We start from the raw sequence: 6,000 nt of genomic DNA on the forward strand, positions 1-6,000 counted from the left end.
TAAGTATCAAGGATTTTATAGACAAATTTCCAGACATACATATAGCAATGGAAAATGATGAAATTTAGTCAAAATCCATAAAATTCTTAGATTTTTTCTGATAAAATCAACATCATTAATACAATTATTCTGCAGTAATAAAATTATGATTCACTAAATATTGTTGTAAATAAGAAGCAGAAAAATATTAGATTTTTCTGCAAATATATCTGAATACTCCATTATCGTAGCAATGAAAGAAATGAATTTACAAAACACCCAATTATTAATGAATATGAAGCATCTCGCGATGGAATCATTAGAAATTGTAGATTTAAACGACAAAAGAGTGCTGTCATTATTCTTATCTTATACTCAGGATTAAAAATAGGACTTACCTTTCTCATAGATTTATTTATGACTGCTTTAATGGACTGAATGGAAAGGATCTTGTAATTGATCATATTAATCCAAACTCTAATCAGAGAGTTGTCACCAAGAGTCAAAATTGCAAAAATGGCAAAACTGGTCAATTAAAAACAAATTAATAGACCAGGTATCGCAATCGTTGGAATTGGTGCAATTGAATTTCAATCAATATGCGCAGCTGATAAATACTTTGATATTAAACCATGACTGGTAAAATGCGTTGCCGTCGGTAGATTTTATCTATCATTTTCGAAAACATGCAATACGTGCATTTTATTATGCTTAATTTTGCCATCGTATTCAAACAATTAGACATTTGAATATGATATATGAATCAAGAAAATATTAAATCTGCCATAAATGAAGTTATCAAGTTGAGATCTGGAAAATTGTTAAAACCAACACCCAAACAATAGAATTGAGAAAAGCCCATATGAGATACTTAGTCCTGAATTATTAAAGATGAATTTAATTCAGTAGAGAGTCAAGAGTGCGCGGTAAAGAAACATTAGTATATCAATGTCGTATTATTAAATTACGCGAAGAAGTAACGAAAAATTCTTTACTTTATATATCACCAGAGAAAGTTGTTCATCTTGCTCGTGCTCGTGCTCGTGCTATTAGGAATTTTAAAAATATATTATCTAACGAATACAAAGAAGGAAATGTTATTATTAATCGTACAGCTTTGTTAGATAATCTTCTTTCGGAAGATGAATGTATTTCCTCTTCACAAAACCAAGAGATTCCTCAATGGACGGTCCATTTACAAGTTCATATTTAGATAATTCTGTTTCGAGCTTTTTATTTTCATTTCTTGTGGCATTAATGTCCTCGTTAAGCTTTCGATATTGAGCATAACTATTGGATAATTCTGTATCGAATTTTTTATTTTTATTTTTTGTGGCATTAATATCCTCGTTAAGCTTTTGAATTTCACAGTAAGATTTTTACTTGTGGCACATAATTTATCATATTAATCTGTTTTATTCTTAATTTGATTTTTTTAAAGTATCAACGGGTTTATCTAACTCTTGATGGTTAGCATTAATATTGGATAATTCTGTTTCTGGGGTTTTTTACCTGCAGCACATAAGTCATCAAATAAATCTATTTTTTTTAATTTTTTTATGTCATTGTTTGCAGCATTGATATCCTCGTTAAGCTTTTGAATTTTCACAGTTAGATCGTTGCCTTTAGTTGTTTCAGCTCTACCAGCGAGAAACCTTTTATTTTTATGTGATCTTTCCGAAATCTTATATAGATGATTTTAACCAATATGATACATTTTAGCAATTTTTGGTGGTGATTCACTTTCATGCAAACATTTTTTTTTCATCATCCAGGGACATGTATATAGGAACTTGTGGCATATATTTAGCGGAAAAATTAAAATGGAAAAAATAAATATGGAAAAGTAAAAGTGGAAAAATAAAAATAGAAAAGTAAAAGTGGAAGGTAAAAATGGGACAAATGAAGATAAAACGGATTATTTACCTAATTGAGGCTTCAATAAAAAATAAATATGGAAGATAATTTTCCATATTTACCTTCCACCTTTACTTTTCTATTTTTTTTTTCCATTATTAAGCTTCCATCTTTACTTTAAACATAAAATGGCACGAATATTAAAAATGAAATTGTCAAGGAACAAAATATGAATTAATATATATATACATATACTGTTAAAATATCTTGATAGAGCAGCAATTTATTCATTCTGAAGCTTCTATCGTTGGTGGCAGAATTATGCAGTTACTATAAATATTATAGTAGTCTATCAAAATGCCAGTCATAAAATATGTATGATAGAACAGTTATTTATTCCTTCTGAGGCTTCTATCATCAGTGGCAGAAGTATAGAATTATCTATAATATTTATAATGTTGATAATTCTGCCAGTCATGACATATGTATACAAAATTTACGAAAAATAAAAATGTCAAGATCTCACATATAAATTTATACTTAATACTGCACATCGTAAATCAGGTAAGTGTCCGGTCTGGTCAGTAGGTTTGACATGTATTTTTGATAATAGCAGATTATGACACCGCAAACAGACTAGATTGATAGCTTCGTGTACAATTGAAAATCCAGGAGGCGCTTGAGGCGTGAATGTATATAAAATATATCCTTGCTTGGTCTGACTAGATTTTTCAAGATCTACTTGAAAACTGCTGTGAATTACATCACCATGAAGACTGATTGCGATCGTTGATGTTATATTAACAATACTTGGCGAGATATACCCGCCTCCACCATATGGCTCATTCTCGTGTTTGAGAATAGCTGCTGATGGGGCTATTTTTCTCCATGACGCGATGATTTTAGGAAAAGATTCATAAATATCATTAACAGTTTTCTTTAGTTCTTCACTGTTAAATCCGGGTAATATAAACTTTGGTAGATCTCCCTCGGCTGTTTTATAATGATTGATAAACAATTGTGTAAGGGTTGTTTGATCATTTACACGATAAGGTCCGACGATTGCCGTTCCAATAATAACTAAATTGACATACTCAAGGTCTGGTGCAACCTGATTTAGATGTTGTATCATTTCCATGATTTCCTTTTTTAGATCGTCGCTGGGATACTCATCAAAGTAACTCTGGAATAACCATTGTAGAGTCGTGTATACATTTTCATGTTCAGTTTTAATTTTATCAGAATATGGTCTAAAACCATCTTCATAAACACGGAATCTTTCAATACCTCGTAGCATCGTTGATCATCTACGCTAGGAGCAACCAAATACAACTTATCCCACTTCATCCATCTCATTATTAAATTGAGTAATAATTGCGTCTTGCCGGATCCAGATGGTCCGATGATAATCATCCGGATCGAGTTTGGTAACGCTGCAACATGCTTAACTGGTTCTCTTGTTTTAGTCGCTGAAAAGTCAATTATATTCATGTCTCTATACATAAATTATGGATCTATATTGTGTGAAGTGTAGAGTACGTACTGGCACAAATGATATGACAACCGCTACAACAAAAAATAACAGATCGGCGCTTACTGGCAAGTGTGTACAATGCGGTACAAAGAAATTTAGATTTATTTCTATTAGACCCGGAGATGTTTTAAAAAAAAGCGAGGAGGTGATATTGCAGCCAAGTTATCAAAACTCCCCGGAACACCATGAGCAAAGTATCCAGGAGAAAAACAGCTCCCAGGATATAGCTACTGTGGCCCCGGAACGCGATTAGATATCAGACTCGATGATCAAAATCAACCCCGGCCCGGTGAGTATCCAATAAACGCTATCGATAAGGCGTGTCATGCTCATGATGTTGCTTACAAAAGTAGCGATCTGCAACAGCGTCATATCGCGGACGTAAAATTAATTCACGCGTTAAATGCTATTCCTGATGAATCCGTCAAAGAAAAATTGGCCTCATGGTTGGTAAAATCGGCTATGAAAGGTAAATTAATGATTGGAAGCGGAGCTTCTCGCGCTGGTAATTGAAAACGCTAGCGTTTATAATAACAACATGGAATCCATCTATTATTCTCCGAGAGGATACTGGAAGGGGAAGGCCGCAATTGGTAAGCTTGCAAGCGCTGCAAAGGTAACAAAGGCCGTTGCGGCTAATTGGTTATCCAAACAGGCTATATGGCAAATTTATCTACCACCGCCTAAACAAATCAACTTCTCGCGCTTTGATGTCAGCGTACCTAATGAAGTTCATCAGGCTGATATACTATTTTTGCCGCATGACAACGGTTACAAATACGCGCTAACCGTAGTTGATGTTGCGAGTCGATACAAACAAGCGGAGCCGTTAAAAACAAAGTCAGCAACTGAAGTAGCCGCTGCGTTTGAAAGAATTTATCGAAGAGGTCCTCTGCGCTGGCCAAATCTATTACAAGTTGATCCTGGTAGTGAATTTCGCGGCGCTGTTTTATCAACGCTGAAACATCATAGCGTCGCGGTACGACGAGGTCATACTGCGCTACATCGTGATCAGGCAATTGTTGAACGATTCAATCGGACTCTTGCTGAACGGTTATTTGGATATCAATACGCGAAAGAATTCATCCAGGAAAAACGATCTCGTGAATGGGTTAAAAGGTTGCCAGGCGTAATTGCAGCGTTAAATAACGAGATTACCCGAGCAATTAACATGAAGCCCAGCGACGCGATTAAAAAAAAGTATATACCCGGAAGATCAAAAATAGATAGCGTTTCCAAGCCGATTCTCGGCGATGTCACTGTTAGATATCTGTATGAACCAGGAGAGCTTGAAGGCGGTAAAAAAAGAGCTACTGATCCTATTTGGAGTGTTACCACACATAACATATCAACGATAACACGATCAACTGGTAGACCACCGATCTATAGACTGGATTCAACTGCCCCACAGCGGGGGTTTACACGCGAGCAACTACAAGTGATACCTGACGATACTCAATTGCCCCCGCGTGGTCTTAACTAGCGCCATTGCGTCTATTGCACTCAAGACAGGTCAACCTCACATTGTTTTTGACATGACCGAGACTGTTATCGATCCTGTCCACGGTAAATTGGCGAGCGTCTTTATCCGAATAACGCCAGCGCATTACACAATTGCAACTCGCGCAGTGATTATTCTGTTGTTGTCGTAACGCAATTATTAATTCGGCATCAATATCAAAACGCCGTTGTTTTTTTTATCCTGTTGGCGGTAACCCGAGAGTTTTCTATCAATGACGCTTGCATCGATGGTGACTCCGTCACTGACTCCGTCAATAACAATTCTTCGAAGCTGATTTATCCTCCGTAGTCGGGACACCGCAAGATAGACTAGATTTGACCATTCGATGCGATTATCAACCATCCAAACAATTGTGTCCGTGATGGTTAGTCCCTGCGAGGAATGTATTGTTGTTGCGTATCCTAGCGTCCACGGGGATTTATTAGCACGTAGCGCGTCCTCGACGACGCTGATATCAACGAGCACGATATCATTCAGCACGAGAATTTGTTTTTCTGTCCGGCCTGGAATCTCAACTTCAATGTTCTGCCGCCGTGTATCCGCGGGTCTATAACATAACGGCACTGGGCGCGTTGGAAACTTTTCCTTATGCAACGTAAACAACTTCCGCTGAAGTGTGTCTCTGACTATCTTTCTACTCGCTACAATCAAATCGTTTGGTCTCCATGTTTCCCAGAATTCATTTAACGGCGTTTCCGGAATCACCTCGCGGATTATTTCACACTGAATTCTATCCGGCTGTAATCTGATTAATTTTTTAACCCCGCGCAGTTGTTCATCAAGTGCCCGGTAATCAGTATCGGTTTCTTCATAATAGTCCACGAACCCGCTCAACCAATCATGTGGACCCTCGCCGACAAATGGTGGTGGTTGGCCATGGTCGCCACACATGATCACCGCTGTATTCGCGCGCAGTAACCACTCAAGAAACATTCGTAAAGTATCTAACGAAACAGTACATATCTCATCCCAAATGATAACCCCAGGAATAAATTTTTCACCCATTCGATCAGGAGTCCACTCACCGCCGCTGTATCGAAAAAAGCTGTGATAAGTAACGGCGTCAACATTTCGTTGTTTTATCTCTCGCGCTAGTCTATGGGTCGGT

Source organism: Sinohyriopsis cumingii, chromosome 15 (assembly GCF_028554795.1).
Source record: "Sinohyriopsis cumingii isolate HCF-2022 chromosome 15, ASM2855479v2, whole genome shotgun sequence".
Classification (NCBI taxonomy): domain Eukaryota; kingdom Metazoa; phylum Mollusca; class Bivalvia; order Unionida; family Unionidae; genus Sinohyriopsis; species Sinohyriopsis cumingii.